Source organism: Somniosus microcephalus, chromosome 13 (genome assembly GCF_052327205.1).
Source record: "Somniosus microcephalus isolate GS21.2 chromosome 13, FLI_Smic_1.0, whole genome shotgun sequence".
Taxonomy (NCBI): Eukaryota; Metazoa; Chordata; class Chondrichthyes; order Squaliformes; family Somniosidae; genus Somniosus; species Somniosus microcephalus.
This window is the reverse complement of record NC_140999.1, coordinates 111078111-111100326: the sequence shown is the minus strand read 5'-3', so window position 1 is coordinate 111100326 and position 22216 is coordinate 111078111.

The following is a 22216-nucleotide window of genomic DNA, read 5'->3' as shown; positions in this document are numbered from 1 at the left end:
CTGGTTGATGAAGGGACAATGGTGTAAATTCAAGTCAACAAATTCCGTTCTAACAATGGATCAAAAGCCACTTTAGACTACAGAGCCTGACGAGTCAACTCATAACTTTTCTCAAGAGTCAGTGCCTTCGACAGAGAAGGGGAAAATTTTAGAAAAAGAAAGAGAATGACACATGGCTCCCTCTCTCAATCTCTCTGTAAAACAGTGCTCCTTTAAGTAGTGTCTTTTAATGAACTTGGAGAATTTTGGCTCCACTGCAGAAATCCACCTCCTCTCTGTGGCTGGAATAAAAAAGCTTTATGTCTGTGAATAGTGCAGAAATGGAAAATATCATTCACTAACCACTGAATAAAGAAAAAAGTTGGAGAACAAACACTTTGCAGCTAAACAGTTCTGCCCATGATACAGTTCCAGCAGACAAGTTTCCATGCACGTCCCATACAAAGGTTCAGTGCTTTTCTGCCTTAACCCTTAGATGCTGTTGTGCTTTATAAAGAAAGAACTTGCATTTATATAGTGCCTTTCATGACTTTCATGGATGTCCCAAATCACTTTACAGTCAATTAAGTACTTTTTGAAGTCTAGTCACTGTTGTAATGTAAGAAACGCAGCAGCCAAGTTGCTCACACAAACAGCAGTGAAATAAATTATCATCTGTTTTAGGTGTTGGTTGAGGGATAAATGTTGGCCAGGACACCAGGAGAACTCCCCTGCTCTTCTTCATGCACGTGCACCTGAGAGAGCAGAGTGGGCCTCAGCTTAATTAATGTCTCATCCAAAGATGGCACCTTCAACAGTGCAGCACTCCCTCAGTACTGCACTGAAGTGTCAGCTTAGATTTTGTGCTCAAGTCTCATGGGGTGGGGCTTGAACCCACACCCTTCTTACTCAGAGGTGAGAGTGCTACCAACTGAGACATGGTCAACACCTGCTTTTCAAAATTCCTCTCTGCTCTGAAGGCGTTGGGGTTTACTAGGGTTTGTTTCCATTGGTTGTCCAAGGATTCGTTAACAGTGTGTGAGTGTCACAGCCAAGGCTGATCCCTTCCTCACCTGATTTCCACACACATGCGCTTTCTGGCAGAGGTCACTGGATATTGATCATGAACAGGAATCCTGGCTGATTTTCCACCTCCCTATCCCAGGGCAACTACAAAACAGAAGGCCCACATAGAGCAGGGAGATTCCAGTAAAATACTAATATGCTGATTACTTCTCTCCAGCACAAATAGTTTTTAGTGGCTTTTGTAATGATCAATAACATGTCATTCTATAGTGGACACTAGGTGGACCCGTAGAGCTGTGTAGAGCTGTATATAGCTGTATGTATATAAGACTACACTACCCAGCTGTATAGATATTAAGACTACATTACTCATGAGGCACTAGGCTACCCACAAAGCAACAGTCAAGATGGCAGTCTGCACACAGGAGCACACATGCTGCATCTCTACAGATACTGTACCTAGAGAACGTGTACTGAATAAATGACTAGCTAGAAGCTAGCTGTGTTCATAATAAGAATGTCTAGTTATTAACGAACATAAGATGGTACCAGGATGGTGAATATCTGCTAAAAATTTGTGAAAAGCGACATGGAGAATTGGAAGCCACCAGAGCGTTTGAATCTCAAGGGAAATGTCGACTACAATTGGTGGATTTTTAAACAACAATTCGAACTCTACATTGCTGCCATCGGATTCGGTACAAAGCCAGACGCATGTAAAATAGCGTTGCTGCTTACGGTTGCAGGCCCACAGGTGATAGAGGTATTTAATACATTTGTATTTAATCCAGAGGAGAACAGAGAAAAATTAGAAGATGTGCTAAAAAAATTTGATGCACATTGCTCTCCCAAAAAGAATGAGACGTATGAAAGATCCATCTTCCGTTCTCGGACACAGCAACAAAATGAGACTTTTGATAGCTTTATAACTGATCTGAAACTGAAATCACAGACATGTAATTTCTCTGAGCTGAAATCATCCATGATTCGTGACCAGATTGTGTTTGGTATTCATGATAAAAAAGTCAGGGAATGTCTGTTGAGAGAAACCGAACTAAATTTGGAAAATGCGGTGAAAAAATGCCAAGCCAGCGAGCTAGCTCGAAAGCACGCGAAGACTTTCAGTGAAATCAATAATGATGCGATTATAATGAGTGATAATGCTGCTGTTGGTGCTGTGTCCTACAAGGGGAAGAAATGTGGGCAGAACAGAAATGAAAAGCAATCGGAGGATGAAATTATTAATTGTAAACGCTGTGGTTACAAACACCAGTTAAGACAATGCCCAGCGTTTGGAAAAATGTGCACAAAGTGAAATGGAAAGAATCACTTTGCCAAACAATGCTTTTCAAAAGTAAAAACTAAGAAAGGGCAACGAGTTAATGTAATTGAGGACATTGATTTAAGTGAGACATTTTTTGTAGGAATGGTGTCATGTGACAATATCAAAAAGGATACAGAAAATGTGCAGCCCTCAGAAATGGACAATGCTGAACATAAAGTTAATGCAGTAAAAGAGGACAAATGGATGATCCCACTGCAGGTAAATGGAGCATTAGTTACCTTGAAACTAGACACTGGGGCAAAAGCAAACGTAATCAGTATGAGTGACATTAACAATATGAAAGAAAAGCCCAAAATACAGAAAAAGTCAGTACTACTGAAGGACTATAATGGACAAAAAATAGATAGCTTAGGTGTATGCAGACTTAAAGTGACAGTCAAAGACAAAGTGCATCATCTCATGTTTTCTGTTGTGGCTGAAAGTCTTGATTCACTGCTGGGTGACAAAGCTTGTGAGGACTTAGAACTGGTCAAGAGAGTCTACCGTATAAACTGTGCCATAAGCAGACCAGATGACTCGATGGATTCTGTAGTGAATAATTTCCAGGATGTGTTCAAAGGATTTGGAGTTCTACCATTCACATACAAGATCCAGCTAAAGGAGGATGCTCAGCCAGTGGTACATGCTCCACGAAGAGTTCCAGCACCCCTGTGTGACCGGCTCAAGAATGAACTGGACAGAATGACCACTCTAGGAGTCATCAGGAAAGTCAAAGAGCCAACAGACTGGGTTAACTCCATGGTATGTGTAAAGGAAAAGAACAATGATCTAAGAATATGCATGGATCCAAAGGACTTAAATGCAAACATAAAACGTGAACACTACCAGATTCCCAAGCGAGAAGAAATCACCAGTGAAATGTCAGGTGCCAGATACTTTACAAAGCTCGATGCCTCACAAGGATTTTGGCAACTAAAACTGGATGAAGAGAGCACCAAATACTGTACCTTCAACACACCATTTGGCAGGTATTGTTTCCTCAGAATGCCTTTCGGGATAATATCTGCATCTGAAATCTTTCATAGAGCGATGGAACACATAATTGAAGGTCTGGAAGGAGTTCGGGTCTATGTTGATGACATCATCATCTGGGGCTCCACACTGAAAGAACACAATGAGAGACTGACTAAAGTGCTACAGAGCATACGCCGGAATGGACTGAAGCTCAACAAAGCCAAGTGTCAGTTTGGCATCCAGGAAGTCACTTTCCTAGGAGATAATCTATCTGGTAAAGGAATAGAGCCAGATATGGAAAAAGTAAACGCCATACTCAAAATGCCCCGACCCACTGACAAAAAAGGAGTGCTACGCATCATGGGGATGATAAACTTCATTGGAAAGTTCATTCCTAACTTGTCAGCCAAGACAGCCTGTCTGCGAGACCTGCTACATAAAACAAATGAGTTCGCATGGACAGAAAGACATGAACAAGAGTGGATAAACCTCAAAACAGTGCTGACAACCACACCTGTACTCACCTTCTTTGACCCAACAAAAAGAATCAAAGTGTCAACAGATGCATCAAAAGATGGCCTAGGTGCGGTGTTGCTACAAGCAGAGGGTGAAGATTGGAAGCCTGTTGCCTATGCCTCCAGGTCTATGACTGATACTGAGTGTCGATACGCCCAGATTGAAAAGGAATGTCTAGGCTTGGTAGTTGGACTAGAAAAGTTTCAGGGCTACATATATGGACTTCCCACCTTCACAGTTGAGACAGACCACAGCCCTCTGGTTGCCATCATAAAAAAGAACCTGAATGAGATGTCTCCAAGGAGTCAACGACTCATGATGAAGCTGCAAAGATATGACTTCGAACTGATCTACACACCAGGCAAATACATAGTGTTAGCAGATGCACTATCCCGAGCACCCACAATGAGTCATGTGAGCTCTACTGAAGAAGACGTGGATGTTCATGTGAGTATGGTCACTGCTGCGCTGCCCGTGTCAGACACAAAATCAAAGCAAATAGCAGAAGAAACAGTAAAAGATACAGTATTACAAACAGTAATAGAGAACATTCATCATGGTTGGCCAAAAAGTTCCTGTCCAAAATATTTTCACATAAGGTCAGAATTGAGTGTCGCAAGTGGACTATTACTAAAACAGAACAGAATAGTCATTCCACAGGCTCTATGTCAAGACATGCTCAAAAGGATGCATGGGGACACCTCGGAATTGAAAAATGCAAAAGGAGGGCAAGAGACACTGTTTATTGGCCTGGCATAAATAAGGACATTGAGAACATGATAGGCAAATGTGAGACATGTCAGAAACACCAAAACAAACAAGCAAAGGAACCAATGATAGTAGCTGACATACCAACAGCACCATGGCAAAAGGTTGGTATGGACCTTTTTCATTTAAATGGTAAAGACTATCTAATAGTGATTGACTACTATTCTAACTATCCTGAGATGGCGCTGCTCTCAAGCACCACAGCAAGCAGTTTCATAATGCATGTGAAATCCATCTTCGCCAGACATGGAATTCCCAGGATTGCCGTTAGCGACAATGGTCCGTGCTTCAACTGTAAGGAGTGGCAACAGTTTGCAGCACATTATGACTTTCAGCACATCACATCCAGTCCTTTGTATGCTCAGTCAAATGGTAAGGCAGAGAAAGGTGTTCAAGTTCTCAAGCAGCTACTGAAGAAAGCGACAGAAAGCAAGTCTGATCCTTATCTCGCCCTGCTGAGCTACCGAGCCTCACCTTTAGACTGTGGTTCTTCACCTGCTGAACTACTAATGGGTCGCAAGTTGCGCACCACGCTACCCTGCTGTGCAAAAGAACAGCAAAGTGAGGAACTGAGACAGAGACTTCAACTGTTAAAGCTGAAACAGAAATCATACTATGACAAGTCATCCAAAACTCTAAAACCATTGACAAGGGATGATGTTGTCAGGATTGAGGATCCAGATGCATGGAACAGGAAAGCTACAGTTCTTGAGGAAGTAGGACCAAGGTCATACACTGTTAGAACTGAGGAAGGACAGATTCTCAGGAGGAACCGCCGTTCCCTCCTAAAAACACAAGAGACTATTCAAGACCAGATTGATGACAATGCCGCAACTGCATCTCATGAAGACACATCAGACTTACCCGTGTTGAGAAGATCCACACGTGAAGTAAAAACGCCTGATAGACTTAATCTTTGAGTACAATGTAAAGCTTTGAAAATGTGTTGACTGTTTTGAAAATGTTTATGTTTATAGAACACTAACAAAAGTGTTACTGATATTATCTTTATTGTTTTCTTGAAAGTTGATTGATATTGATTTTGTTAAACCTCAAAGAAAGGGGGATGTAATGATCAATAACATGTCATTCTATAGTGGACACTAGGTGGAGCCGTAGAGCTGTGTAGAGCTGTATGTATATAAGACTACACTACCCAGCTGTATAGATATTAAGACTACATTACCCATGAGGCACTAGGCTACCCACAAGACAACAGTCAAGATGGCAGCCTGCACACAGGAGCACACATGCTGCATCTCTACAGATACTGTACCTAGAGAACGTGTACTGAATAAACGACTAGCTAGAAGCTAGCTGTGTTCATAATAAGAATGTCTAGTTATTAACAAACATAAGAGCTTTAACTTCACCAGTGCTGACTTAAATGCCGAACCTTCTCCAAAATATCAGACTTCTCATATCCTGCAGCAGGCAAAAGGGTCAGTCTTTAAGCTCAAATTCTTCGCGATATAAGAACTGCATACAACAAAATAATACTATTTTAATAATACTATACCCATTCGACTATATTACTCTAAAATTGAATAAAATGTTACAGAAATTATAATAGGACATTAATGAGAAGTCTTGCCCAGAATCAGAGAACAGACGCACTTGTGTCATGTAAGCTGATCCTGAATGTTTACAAAACTCCATCCATGAGACAGAGCCTATCGAAGCATTTTTCTTTTTCAGGGAAGGTAGGTAGATGGAACTTAAGCTGCTTTGATATTTCAGCCTGGAGCTTGGGAGAGTGAGCTGCTTGTATGACTCTCCCGCAGTCACCTTTCTAATGTGCAGGCAGTCTCCCTGTAAACCTGCTGCATTGGGTTAGGATAGGATTGCGCATGGCCTTAAAGAAATGAATGAAAGGGGCAACAAGAGAATTTGGGTGAAAAAAACCACATACACCATTCTCGGCCCCTCCCCCCCACCCCACCACTCTCTTCCATATCATGATATTACTTGCTGAGGTACAGTCACTAGGTTGTGCTAAGAGTCACAAGATAATTGGGTGTTGGAAGCAGATAAGAACATAAGAAATAGGAGCAGGAGTAGGCCATACTACCCCTCAAGCCTGCTCCACCATTCAATAAGATCATGGCACAACTGCTACATCAACTCCACTTTCCCACCCTATCCCCATATCCTCGATTCCCTTTGTGCCCAAAAATCTATCGATCTCAGTCTTGAATATACTCATCAACTAGGCATCCACAACCCTCTTGGTAGAGAATTCCAAAGATTCACAACCCTCTGCGTGAAGAAATTTCTCCTCATCTCAGTCCTAAATGGGCGACCTCTTATCTTGAGACTATGACCCCTAGTTCTAGATTCTCCAGCCAGGGGAAACAGCCTCTCAGCATCTACCCTGGCAAGCTCCTAAGAATGTTATATGTTTCAATGAGATCACCTCTCATTCATCTAAACTCCAGAGAATGCAGGCCCATTCTGCTCAATCTCTCCTCATATGACAGCCCTCTCAACCCAGGAATCAATCTAGTGAACCTTCGTTGCGCTCCCTCTAAGGCAAGTGTATCCTTCCTTAGGTAAGGAGACCAAAACTGTACACAGTACTCCAGGTGTGGTCTCACAAAAGCCTTGTATAATACCAGTAAGACTTCCTTACTCTTATACTCCCAATACCCTTGCCATAAAGGCTAACATACCATTTGCCTTCCCAATTGTTTGCTATACCTGCATATTAACTTGTGGTCATAAGAACATAAGAAATACGAGCAGGAGTTGGCCATTTGGCCCTTTGAGCCTGCTCCGCCATTCAGTGAGATCATGGTTGATCTTCTGCCTCAACTCCATTCACCAGCCCTATCACCATATTCCTTGATGCCCTTACTAGTCAGAAATCTATTGACTTCTGTTTTGAATATACCCAATGACTGAGCCGCCACAGCCCTCTGGGGTAGAGAATTCCAAAGATTCACCACCCTCTGTGTGAAGAAATTTCTCCTCATCTCAGTCCTGAATGGCCTACCCTTTATCTTGAGGCTGTGGCCCCTGGTTCTAGACTCCCCAGCCAAGGGAAACATTCTCCCAGCATCCACCCTATCAAGCCCTGTAATAATTTTGTATGCTTCAATGAGATCCCCTCTCATTCTCCTGAATTCAAGAGAATACAGGCCTAGTTTACTCAATCTCTTCTCATACGACAGTCCCACCATCCCAGGAATCAATCTCATGAACCTTCGTTGCACTCCCTCTATGGCAAGTATATCCTTCCTTAGGTAAGGAGACCAAAATTGTACACAGTACTCCAGGTGTGGTCTCACCAAGGCCCTATATAATTGGAGTAAGACTTCTTTACTCCTGTACTCAAATCCTCTTGTAATGAAGGTCGTCATGTATATATCCAGCCATGACTGTGTGTTTAAGTATAAACCTAAGGATTTCAGATCCTAGACTATCGCCAATCCTGGATTGAACTGGTTTCCTGGATGTGTGATGCCAGCTTGGGGATCTCACACCTTTAAACAATTTTTATTTCACCAATTTTCTCTTCTCCTCTCCTGAAGACTGAACGGCTGTTCTTCAACACAGCCAAGCCCGCTCTTGTTCGCACGCGCACTCTTCCAGCAGGATTCACTGGATAGGAATGAATCGTCGGGACCCTGGGTGCCTCTTGTTATACCCTACCTAGCCCAGGCTCAAAACTGTAGCTGTGGACAAGAACAGCCAAATGGCGTACAGAAGAAAGGTAAAAAAGAACAAAATCAGCCAGGGTACCTGTTTACCATCGGGTGCACGTGTGGACATTGGGTGAGGTCAGTACTGGGCATGGTTCTGATGCTCCCCATGGTTAGGTATCTTGCCAACACTCATTGTCCAGTTTACGCACGAAAAAAGGTCATTTGGGCAAAAAAGGAAAATCCCCTTAAATCTGGTTGTCATCATCACACTATAGTGTCAGCCGTGGCTCAGTGATAGCACTCTCGCCTCTGAGTCAGATGGTTGTAGGTTCAAATCCTACTCCAGGAACTTGAGCATATAATCTTGGCTGACACCAGTACTGAGGGAGTGCTGCGCTGTCTGAGATGCTAAACCGAGGCCCTGTCTGCCCTCTCAGCTGGACATAAAAGATCGCATGGCACTATTTGAAGAAGAGCAGGGAGTTCTCGCCAATACTGATCCTTCAACCAACATTACTAAAACAGACTGTCTGGTGTGGATTTATGGATTAGAAACTGGACTGAAATAACATTTGAGCAGCTGTATATAGTTTTAAGATGTTCTTTGCATCTTTTAATTTGCACTATTGGTAAGTAGAGTTCTTTAATCACCATTATCACTGTTTATTTTTGTTTGTGGGAGCTTGCTGTAGATAGGAATTGACTACCACATTTCCTATATTACAAAAGTGACTACTTCAACAGCACCTCCCAAACCCGCGACCCCTACCACCTAGAAGGACAAGGGCAGCAGGCGCAAAGGAACACCACCACCTCCAAGTTCCCCTCCAAGTCACACACCGTCCTGACTTGGAAGTATATCGCCGATCCTTCATCGTCGCTGGGTCAAAATCCTGGAACTCCCTCCTTAATAGCACTGTGGGAGCACCTTCACCACACGGACTGTAGCAGTTCAAGAAGGCAGCTCACCACCAGCTTCTCAAGGGCAATTAGGGATGGGCAATAAATAAAATAGAAATAACAACTGAAAATGCTGTAAACATTCAGCAGGTCAGGCAGCATCTGTGGAGAGAGAAACAGAGTTAACGTTTCAGGTCGATGACCCTTCACCAGAACTGGGAAAAGTTGGAGAAGGAACAGATTTTTAAGCAAGTGTGGGGGCAGGGAAAGGGAGGAGGGGAGGAAAGAACAAAGGGAAAGTCTGTGATAGGATGGATGGCAGGAGAGGTTAAAAGACAAAAGAGATGATGGTGCAGGCAAAAGGAGATGGTAATGGAACAAGTTAAACAGAAGATGACTCGCGATGAGGTGTAAATGGCAATGGCAGAATCAACAGCTGCCATGAGAGAGAAAAAAAAAGGGGAAAAAATAGGGGCTGAGGTTATAGTCTGAAGTTGTTGAACTCGTTCTTGAGTCCAGAAGGCTGTAAAGTGCCTAATCAAAAGATGAGGTGCTGTTCCTCGAGCTTACATTGAACTTCGTTGGAACAGTGTAAGAGTGCGAGGACCGAGAGATCAGAGTGGGAGTAGAGCGGAGAATTAAAGTGACAGGCGAATTAAAGTGCAATTAGCGATGAAAAGACCTAGAGAGGGTATGAGGCCAGAGGGAGGGGTCCAGGTAGAACGAGAATGCTGAAAGCGGGAGAAAGACTCCTGGCCAAAGAAGTAGGCACGGAGACGAAGGCGACGGAAAAAGAGCTCGGCATCGTGCCGAGCTTGAAATCCACTGAGATGGGGGCGTAAGGGGATGAAGCTCAGTTCTTTGCTTAGGACTGATCGCTCGGGGTCAGAGAGGGATAGGTCAGAGGGGATAGAGAAAACACGGCAGGGGGGAAGATCTGAAACACGAAAGTTGGAATTTCAGTTCGAATCCACGTGGAATAAGTTGGAGTTGGAGACAGTTGCTGAGGAAAGAGATGTGGCTGTGAAAATGAGTCTTGACAGATACCTGATCAAACACGAGAAGGGAAACAGAAAGCAATGAAGGTGAACAAGGTTGAAGATGTAACATTTGCATAGACAGGCTAAGTAAGTGGCAGAGATTTGGCAGATGGAATACAATACTGGAAAGTGTGAGGTTATGCACTTTGGCAGGAAAAATCATAGAGCAAGTTATTATCTTAATGGCAAGAAACTGGAAAGTACTGTAGTACAAAGGGATCTGGGGGTCCTGGTGCACGAAACTCAAAAAGTTAGTATGCAGGTGCAGCAAGTGATTAAGAAGGCCAATGGAATGTTGGCTTTTATTGCTAGGGGGTTGGAATATAAAAACAGGGAGGTATTGCTGCAGTTGTACAAGGTATTGGTGAGGCCGCACCTGGAATACTGCATACAGTTTTGGTGTCCATACTTAAGAAAAGACATACTTGCTCTCGAGTCAGTACAAAGAAGGTTCACTCGGTTAATCCCGGGGATGAGGGGGTGGTCATATGAGGAGAGGTTGAGTAGATTGGGACTCTACTCATTGGAGTTCAGAAGAATGAGAGGCGATCTTATTGAAACATATAAGATTGTGAAGGGGCTTGATCGGGTGGATGCGGTGAGGATGTTCCCAATGATGGGTGAAACTAGAACTAGGGGGCATAATCTTAAAATAAGGGGCTGCTCATTCAAAACTGAGATGAGGAGAAACTTCTTCACTCAGAGGGTGGTAGGTTTGTGGAATTTGCTGCCCCAGAAAGCTGTGGAAGCTACATCATTAAATAAATTTAAAACAGAAATAGATAGTCTCCTAGAAGTAAAGGGAATTAAGGGTTACGGGGAGCGGGCAGGAAATTGGACATGAGTCTGGGTTCGGACATGGCCCTGTGGGTAGTGGAGTGGGCCCAGGGGCCATGTAGCCTTGTTCTGCTCCTACTGTGTTCTAATTCTGTTAGATTTCAGGAGATGGTTTTATTCCTGTTCCTGGCTGGGGTGGAGATCGCCTTTACAGAAGGTAAGTACTGTAGAAAATATAGGGACAGAGTGATCTCCTGGAAGAATTTCGATCGCCTAGATGGGTCGGAGAGGAATTTCCCAGATTTTTTTCTCCCAAATTGGCCATTGGGTCTTTATCTGGTTTTTCGCCTCTCCCGGGAGATCACATGGGTTCGGGTGGATGCAGAGTGATAGAAGATTTGAGGTTAAGATCAGATCAGCCATGATCTTATTGAATGGTGGAGCAGGCTCGAGGGGCCGATTGGCCTACTCCTGCTCCTATTTCTTATGTTCTTATGTTCTTATTGGCCTGCAGGCATCTGTAAGGAATACCTATTATATTCACATGTGATCACATGCTGAGTTGTCATTGGCCTGCAGGCATCTGTAAGGACTGCTATTGTTTAGAAGACCCAGGAGTCCTGACTCCATCTTGTCCACACAGTGCTGTACTGATATGAGTAAGCACAGACCTGATGCTTCATTAAAAGAGTTTAAATTGTAATACTCCGTTGTCCTGCAATTTATTATTTTTGTACAAAGTGTGCAAAACAAGACATGGTGTCAGAACAGGGATTTGAAATGGACATCGTTGGAGCTCCCTTACCTCGAATGAATTGGGAATCCTTGAACTTACATAGAGAATGGTGCAAGTTCAAGCAACACGTGGAATTAATGTTCTCGGGTCCGTTGAAAAGAAAAGGAGAGGAAGAAAAATGCAGCTACCTACTCCTGTGGGTTGAAGAAAAAGGGAGATCTTATGTTCATTAATAAATAGACATTCTTATTATGAACACAGCTAGCTTTTGCTAGACACTTTTATTGAGCACATGTGGACTAGGTACAGTATCTGTAGAGGCATCCATCTTGACTGCTGCCTTGTGGGTAGCTTAGTGCCTCATGGGTAATGTAGTCTTAATATACATACAGCTGGGTAGTGTAGTCTTATATACAGCCCTACACAGCTCTACGGCTCCACCTAGTGTCCACTATAGAATGACATGTTATTGATCATTACATCCCCCTTTCTTTGAGGTTTAACAAAATCAATATCAATCAACTTTCAAGAAAACAATAAAGATAATATCAGTAACACTTTTGTTAGTGCTCTATAAACATAAACATTTTCAAAACAGTCAACACATTTTCAAAGCTTTACATTGTACTCAAAGATTAAGTCTATCAGGCGTTTTTACTTTACGTGTGGATCTTCTCAACACAGGTAAGTCTGATGTGTCTTCATGAGATGCAGTTGCGGCATTGTCATCAATCTGGTCTTGAATAGTCTCTTGTGTTTTTAGGAGGGAACGGCGGTTCCTCCTGAGAATCTGTCCTTCCTCAGTTCTAACAGTGTATGACCTTGGTCCTACTTCCTCAAGAACTGTAGCTTTCCTGTTCCATGCATCTGGATCCTCAATCCTGACAACATCATCCCTTGTCAATGGTTTTAGAGTTTTGGATGACTTGTCATAGTATGATTTCTGTTTCAGCTTTAACAGTTGAAGTCTCTGTCTCAGTTCCTCACTTTGCTGTTCTTTTGCACAGCAGGGTAGCGTGGTGCGCAACTTGCGACCCATTAGTAGTTCAGCAGGTGAAGAACCACAGTCTAAAGGTGAGGCTCGGTAGCTCAGCAGGGCGAGATAAGGATCAGACTTGCTTTCTGTCGCTTTCTTCAGTAGCTGCTTGAGAACTTGAACACCTTTCTCTGCCTTACCATTTGACTGAGCATACAAAGGACTGGATGTGATGTGCTGAAAGTCATAATGTGCTGCAAACTGTTGCCACTCCTTACAGTTGAAGCACGGACCATTGTCGCTAACGGCAATCCTGGGAATTCCATGTCTGGCGAAGATGGATTTCACATGCATTATGACACTGCTTGCTGTGGTGCTTGAGAGCAGCGCCATCTCAGGATAGTTAGAATAGTAGTCAATCACTATTAGATAGTCTTTACCATTTAAATGAAAAAGGTCCATACCAGCCTTTTGCCATGGTGCTGTTGGTATGTCAGCTACTATCATTGGTTCCTTTGCTTGTTTGTTTTGGTGTTTCTGACATGTCTCACATTTGCCTATCATGTTCTCAATGTCCTTATTTATGCCAGGCCAATAAACAGTGTCTCTTGCCCTCCTTTTGCATTTTTCAATTCCGAGGTGTCCCTCATGAATCCTTTTGAGCATGTCTTGACATAGAGCCTGTGGAATGACTATTCTGTTCTGTTTTAGTAATAGTCCACTTGCGACACTCAATTCTGACCTTATGTGAAAATATTTTGGACAGGAACCTTTTGGCCAACCATGATGAATGTTCTCTATTACTGTTTGTAATACTGTATCTTTTACTGTTTCTTCTGCTATTTGCTTTGATTTTGTGTCTGACACGGGCAGCGCAGCAGTGACCATACTCACATGAACATCCACGTCTTCTTCAGTAGAGCTCACATGACTCATTGTGGGTGCTCGGGATCGTGCATCTGCTAACACTATGTATTTGCCTGGTGTGTAGATCAGTTCAAAGTCATATCTTTGCAGCTTCATCATGAGTCGTTGAATCCTTGGAGACATCTCATTCAGGTTTTTTTTAATGATGGCAACCAGAGGGCTGTGGTCTGTCTCAACTGTGAAGGTGGGAAGTCCATATATGTAGCCATGAAACTTTTCTAGTCCAACTACCAAGCCTAGACATTCCTTTTCAATCTGGGCGTATCGACACTCAGTATCAGTCATAGACCTGGAGGCATAGGCAACAGGCTTCCAATCTTCACCCTCTGCTTGTAGCAACACCGCACCTAGTCCATCTTTTGATGCATCTATTGACACTTTGATTCTTTTTGTTGGGTCAAAGAAGGTGAGTACAGGTGTGGTTGTCAGCACTGTTTTGAGGTTTATCCACTCTTGTTCATGTCTTTCTGTCCATGCGAACTCATTTGTTTTATGTAGCAGGTCTCGCAGACAGGCTGTCTTGGCTGACAAGTTAGGAATGAACTTTCCAATGAAGTTTATCATCCCCATGATGCGTAGCACTCCTTTTTTGTCAGTGGGTCGGGGCATTTTGAGTATGGCGTTTACTTTTTCCATATCTGGCTCTATTCCTTTACCAGATAGATTATCTCCTAGGAAAGTGACTTCCTGAACGCCAAACTGACACTTGGCTTTGTTAAGCTTCAGTCCATTCCGGCGTATGCTCTGTAGCACTTTAGTCAGTCTCTCATTGTGTTCTTTCAGTGTGGAGCCCCAGATGATGATGTCATCAACATAGACCCGAACTCCTTCCAGACCTTCAATTATGTGTTCCATCGCTCTATGAAAGATTTCAGATGCAGATATTATCCCGAAAGGCATTCTGAGGAAACAATACCTGCCAAATGGTGTGTTGAAGGTACAGTATTTGGTGCTCTCTTCATCCAGTTTTAGTTGCCAAAATCCTTGTGAGGCATCGAGCTTTGTAAAGTATCTGGCACCTGACATTTCACTGGTGATTTCTTCTCGCTTGGGAATCTGGTAGTGTTCACGTTTTATGTTTGCATTTAAGTCCTTTGGATCCATGCATATTCTTAGATCATTGTTCTTTTTCTTTACACATACCATGGAGTTAACCCAGTCTGTTGGCTCTTCGACTTTCCTGATGACTCCTAGTGTGGTCATTCTGTCCAGTTCATTCTTGAGCCGGTCACGCAGGGGTGCTGGAACTCTTCGTGGAGCATGTACCACTGGCTGAGCATCCTCCTTTAGCTGGATCTTGTATGTGAATGGTAGAACTCCAAGTCCTTTGAACACATCCTGGAAATTACTCACTACAGAATCCACTGAGTCATCTGGTCTGCTTATGGCACAGTTTATACGGTAGACTCTCTTGACCAGTTCTAAGTCTTCACAAGCTTTGTCACCTAATAGTGAATCAAGTCTTCCAGCCACAACAGAAAACATGAGATGATGCACTTTGTCTTTGACTGTCACTTTAAGTCTGCATACACCTAAGCTATCTATTTTCTGTCCATTATAGTCCTTCAGTAGTACTGACTTTTTCTGTATTTTGGGCTTTTCTTTCATATTGTTAATGTCACTCATACTGATTACGTTTGCTTTTGCCCCAGTGTCTAGTTTCAAGGTAACTAATGCTCCATTTACCTGCAGTGGGATCATCCATTTGTCCTCTTTTACTGCATTAACTTTATGTTCAGCATTGTCCATTTCTGAGGGCTGCACATTTTCTGTATCCTTTTTGATATTGTCACATGACACCATTCCTACAAAAAATGTCTCACTTAAATCAGTGTCCTCAATTACATTAACTCGTTGCCCTTTCTTAGTTTGTACTTTTGAAAAGCATTGTTTGGCAAAGTGATTCTTTCCATTACACTTTGTGCACATTTTTCCAAACGTTGGGCATTGTCTTAACTGGTGTTTGTAACCACAGCGTTTACAATTAAAAATGTCATCCTCCGATTGCTTTTCATTTCTGTTCTGCCCACGTTTCTTCCCCTTGTAGGACACAGCACCGACAGCAGCATTATCACTCATTACAATCGCATCATTATTGATTTCACTGAAAGTCTTCGCGTGCTTTCGAGCTAGCTCGCTGGCTTGGCATATTTTCACTGCATTTTCCAAATTTAGTTCGGTTTCTCTCAACAGACGTTCCCTGACTTTTTTATCATGAATACCAAACACAATCTGGTCACGAATCATGGATGATTTCAGCTCAGAGAAATTACATGTCTGTGCTTTCAGTTTCAGATCAGTTATAAAGCTATCAAAAGTCTCATTTTGCTGCTGTGTCCTTGAACAGAACATGTATCTTTCATAGGTCTCATTCTTTTTGGGAGAGCAATGTGCATCAATTTTTTTTAGCACATCTTCTAATTTTTCTCTGTTCTCCTCTGGATTAAATACAAATGTATTAAATACCTCTATCGCCTGTGGGCCTGCAACCGTAAGCAGCAATGCTATCTTCCTTGCATCTAGCTTTGTACTGAATCCGATGGCTGAAATGTAGAGTTCGAATTGTTGTTTAAGAGTCTGCCAATTGTAGTCAATATTTCCTGTGAGTTTCAAACGCACTGGTGGCTTCAAATTCTCCATGTCGCTTTTCACAATTTTCAGCAAATCTTCACCATCCTGGTACCATCTTATGTTCATTAATAAATAGACATTCTTATTATGAACACAGCTAGCTTTTGCTAGACACTTTTATTGAGCACATGTGGACTAGGTACAGTATCTGTAGAGGCATCCATCTTGACTGCTGCCTTGTGGGTAGCCTAGTGCCTCATGGGTAATGTAATCTTAATATACATACAGCTGGGTAGTGTAGTCTTATATACAGCTCTACACAGCTTTACGGCTCCACCTAGTGTCCACTATAGAATGACATGTTATTGATCATTACAAGAGAGACATTTTTAACACATTGTGGCAAAGCCACTAAGAGACTCTCACAGTGATTTGTATAATTGCCTTTAATCATGATTATTACCTTTCAGTGTTAGCTCTGGTTAAACAGAGCTAGATCGACAAAATCGCAATCTGACGCAATGACGTCATCACGTGGGTCATGTGACGTCCCCAACGGCGGGAAATGTGATGACGTCATGACGTCAGAGGTAGAGGGCGTGGCCAGCCAGTCCTCGTGTGGAGATATAGAGTTAAGACCTGTTTAGAGCTTCTCCTGCATTTTCTTGTTTTGTAAAGTTTTAATACATTAAACTCAGTTTGTTAACTTCCAGTGAGTTTACAGATTCTTTGCTAGGAGTGCAGAGACTCCTACATTGGTGACCCCGAATCCTCGCGATCGTTTTTCGCGGTGAACGTAGAGAACGCGCCAGTAATGGAGACCAATGCAGTGGCCTTGAAGCTTCCCCAATTCTGGGAACAACAGGCGGCCTCTTGGTTTGTGCAAGCCGAGGTGCAATTTGAGCTCCGCAACATCGTACAGGACTAGACCAGATACCTCCACATGGTCTCCGCCCTCGAGAGCTCGACGGCGTCGAGAATCATCAGCCTTCTGGAGAGTCCCCTGAATGCTGACAAGTATGTCGCCATCAAGACACGATTGCTGCAGGTATTTGGTCTTACCAAAGCGGAGCGCGCTCGCCGGTTACTGACGCTACCAGGGTTAGGTGACTCCAAACCCTCGGTGCTTAGGAGTCACATGCTGACTCTCCTGGGGTCCGAGCCCCAGTGCTTTCTGTTTCGCGAGCTGTTCCTTACTCAACTCCCCGAGCAAGTCCAGGCGGCCCTCGCCCGAGCAGAAACCGCAGACTGCGTCGCGCTCGCCGAAGAGGCGGATAAGATTTATGCGGTCCGGCAACAGTACTGCGCCCTTGCACAACGCCCCGCCACGAGGAGTCCGACCCCGGCTCCGACCAAGGCGCCTCCAATGACCAGTTATTGCTACTACCACGCTCATTTCGGACCGAAGGCCCGCTGCTGCCGCCCACCGTGCAGTTTCGTTACCAGACTGTCGAATAGACCGCCACGAGTCAAGCACGCCGGTCCCGGTACTTCCCCCGCAGCCACGATGGCGATCGGCGCTTCCGGGAATCTCACTTACTTAACCGACTCCATCTTGGGCCGTCGTTTTCTATGCGACACGGGGACACAATGCAGCATTCTTCCCGCCTCGGTCATCGACCTTCGCTCCGGCGGACGGGGTCCCCCTATGCAAGCGGCCAATGGGGGTTCGATCCGCACTTGCGGGACGCGGCTCGTCCAAGTATGTTTCAGTGGATAGTTTTTCACCTGGAATTTCGTCACCGCTCAAATCTCGCAGGCCCTGTTGGGTGCTGACTTTTTGGGCGCCAATGGCCTGTTGGTGGACGTCAAAAATCGACGCCTCATTCGCGCCGCCACACTCGACGATATTTCAGGGGCGCGCAGCACGTCTGCATCATGTTGTGTATGCACCTTTAAGGGAATAACTGGTCTTAGGCTGCAGTACCGGCAGTGACCACCCCTGTATAAAAGGCCCTAGCAGGCTTCTGTAGTTTCAGTTTCAAGCTGCCTCTTGTTCAGTAAAGTACCTGTTAAACTGTTCTCCCGAAGTCCGTGTATTATTGAGGCGCGGACTTTACAGTGGCGGCGAGTAAGTTCGAACTCACCTGCAGTGTGGCATCATCTCACGGGGATCTCGCCTGAAAGGAAGGTCCTGGAAGGTCGTAGTCTGAGCAACGGGCGTCGACCGAGGGCAACCGCCCAAAGAATCCATCGGTGTTTGGAGAATTGCGGGAGAGACTGTGGTTCCAGCGAACCGTGCTGGTAGCAGGTAGCGCGCTGACCCTTCCGGACTGCGGCGGGCTCAAGCTCGATCGAGCAGCTCTACAAATCGGGCCGCGCAGCGTCGCCGGGAAAAGAAAACAAGAGAGTGAGGGTGGAGCGCACAGGGTGCGGTCGGTGCTCGAGAACAGGACAGCAGAGAGAAACTAAACGGGGGGAAGGAAAGCGAGACGCGCCGAAGCTGCGGGTCGCCGCCATTACCCCGTAGAACGCTAGGAGCAGCGTGGCAGTAAGGGGAAGAAGCAAAAGCGCAGGAAGCGCCATTTTATTCCGTTGGGGAAGAAGCAAAAGCGCGGGAGGCACCATTTTAAATCGCCCAAGATGCCGAAAAGTGGCAGTATCACTGCTTTCGACAACGAGGTAGAAGACTGGACCACGTATGTAGAAAGAATCGAAGTGTACTGCAAGGCAAATGAGGTGGCCGATGGAAAGAGGGCGTCGGTATTATTAAATCTGATGGGTGCGAATACGTACGGCCTATTGCGGAATTTAATTGCCCCAGCTAAACCAATGGAGAAAAGTTTTGAGGAGATTGTTCATATCTTACAGGAACACCTAAGCCCTACACCACTGCTGATAGCAGAAAGATTCAAGTTCCATAAAAGAAACCAGCACAAAGATGAGAGCAATGCTGACTATCTTACGGAACTACGCAAGTTATCGAAGCACTGCCAGTTCGGAGCAGGACTGGCAGACACCTTACGGGATAAGTTTGTCTGTGGGCTCCAGAGTGAAGGAACCCAGAAATGACTACTTTCAAAAAAGGACCTGACGTTAGAACAGGCTTTCAGCGTGGCAGTATCCTACGAAGCAGCAGCATGGGGAGCTGCGGAAATACAACAGAAACCACAAGAATACAGCGCTAATGAAATGGCGTATGGAGCCGAAAAGTGCTATCGCTGTGGCAGAACAACCCATGAGCAGAAGGACTGCTGGTTTAAAGACAAAATATGCAGGCAATGTGGGAAAATGGGACATATAGCAAGAGTCTGCAGGTTGGGAAAGAAGACCAACACGACAAGAACTACTAAGGAACAGTACAGGAAAGTAAAGAAACTGACAGATAGTAGTTCAGAAGATCAGGAGAGTGATAAGGACTCCGGGAGCAGGCGACTAAGTTGTTTAAAGTTACACAACGTGATCGCAAAAGAAGATCACCGAACCATTTGGGTCACCCTCATGACAGCAGGGTCCCCAGTGAAGATGGAATTGGACACGGGATCAGCCCTAACTGTCATGAATCGACGAGACTATGAGCGGCTATTCTCACACATACCCTTAAAGGACACGTCCATTGTATTGAAGACATACACGGGGCAAAAGGTCTACCCCAGAGGAAAAATAAGGGTGCCAGTTGAATATAACGGAAAGGAAACACAGAAACTATACATGTATATACTACGAGATGGAGGACCACCATTATTGGGACGTGAATGGATTCGAAGACTACAATTGGATTGGCATTCCATTCTGGCACTAACTGTGACTGACAAAAAAGATGATGACGTCGCACCTGGACGTCTGTCACAAATTCTATCTGACGCAGAAGAGGTGTTCCAACAAGGACTTGGGACTCTAAAAGGAGTAAAGGCAACCATAAAGATTGAGGATAACGCAACCCCAAAATTTTTCAAGGCCAGACCGGTGCCATACGCGATACGCCCAGCTGTGGAAGCTGAACTGGAGAGTCTGGAGCGTTCGGGGGTGCTGTCTAAGGTGGACTGGAGCGAGTGGGCCACACCCATCGTTCCTGTAATGAAGAAAGCATTGAGCAGCATGCCTGGGGAGCCAAGGAAGGTTCGCATCTGTGGGGACTTCAAGGTGACTGTGAACCCAGTCCTGCACACAGTACAGTATCCGCTTCCGCGGATAGAAGATATTTTCACCTCACTATCTGGAGGGAAACATTTTACAAAGATTGACCTGGCTCAAGCGTATCTACAAATGGAGGTGGAAGAAGCATCTAGGAAATACCTCACGATAAACACTCACAAAGGCCTTTACCAGTACAATCGACTGATATTTGTGGTAGCATCGGCCCCGGCTATGTGGCAGAGGGCAATGGAACAAGTCCTGCAAGGGATCCCGGGGACCCAGTGTTATTTGGACGACATCCTGGTTACGGGCGAAAATGACAATAAACACCTTGCCAACCTGGAACAGGTGCTCACGAGATTGCAGGAATATGGGCTACGAGCCAACCGTCCCAAATGTGAGTTCTTCAGGAGACAAATCTTGTATTGTGGCCACATGATTGATGAGGAAGGGTTGCATAAGTCACCGGACAAGATTGAGGCTGTAGTCAAGGTTCCAGCACCAGAAAATGTGTCGCAACTGAGGTCGTTCCTCGGGTTGGTGAACTACTACCATAAGTTCTTGCCGAATTTATCTACAATTCTGCACCCACTGAATGCCCTCCTTCAAACTGGTGTAACATGGAAATGGAGTGATGAGTGTAAGCGTGCCTTTCAGGAATGTAAATGCCAAATCACTTCAAAAGAAGTATTGGCCCACTACAACCCAACACTACCGATTCGGTTGGCATGTGATGCGTCACCTTACGGCATTGGAGTGGTGCTGTCACACAAATTCCGTGACGGTTCAGAGAGGCCAATAGCCTTTGCATCGCGCTCGCTAACCTCAGCCGAGCGTAACTACGTCCAGATTGACAGGGAGGCCCTCAGCCTGGTGTGGGGGGTGAAGAAGTTCAATCACTATCTGCACGGGCAGAAATTCACTCTACTGACTGATCATCAACCCCTGGTCTCAATTTTTAACCCAAAGAAGGGCGTTCCGGTGATGACGGCGCAACGGCTGCAAAGATGGTCACTTTTTCTAGGGGCACATCAGTATGACATAGAGTACAAAGGTACGAAACAACATGGAAACGCTGATGGGCTGTCGCGCCTACCGTTGCCAACGGCGGAAGAAGCACCTGCAGCGGACCCTGTGGAGATATTCCATGCGACCATAGTCGAATGTTTGCCTGTTACAAACGCAAGTATTGAGAAGGAAACCCGAAATGACCCGACACTCTCTCGGGTCTATGATTTGACGGTGAAGGGATGGCCAGCATATGGCGACTCACTGTTGCCAGCATTCTCGCCAAGGAGGGAACAGCTGTCAGTGTGCCGGGGAACCTTGATGTGTGGATCCCGAGTAGTAATTCCACCCAAGTTGAGAGATAGAGTACTCAATGAGCTTCACGAGGGTCATCTGAGAGGGGTAAAATTGAAGAGCCTAGCCAGGGCATTTGTGTGGTGGCCGGGAATCGATTAAGAAATCGAGGATATGACCAAGAGATGCACAGGATGCCAGAAGGTCCAAAACGCTCCAACACAAGCCCCGCTACATCCATGGGAGTGGCCCTCATCTCCATGGCAACGGGTACGCATTGATTTCGCTGGTCCATTTATGGACTCAATGTTTCTAATCGCTGTGGACGCCCATTCGAAATGGCCAGAGGTCATTAAAATGTCCTCCACCACCACGGAGAAAACTATTGCAGTCCTAAGGACCATCTTCGCCAGGAATGGGTTGCCAGAACAGATCTGTTCCGACAATGGCCCACAGTTTGTGTCTGAGGATTTCCGGAGGTTCCTGAAGAATAATGGGGTGAAACATTACACATCTGCCCCATATCATCCAGCCACCAATGGTTTGGCTGAGAGGTTTGTTCAGACCTTTAAAAAGGCCATAAAGGCAATGTATAATGACGACATACCACTGCAACACAAGGTGGATAACTTCCTGTTTGCTTACCGGAATGCGACACATGCAGTAACCAACCAA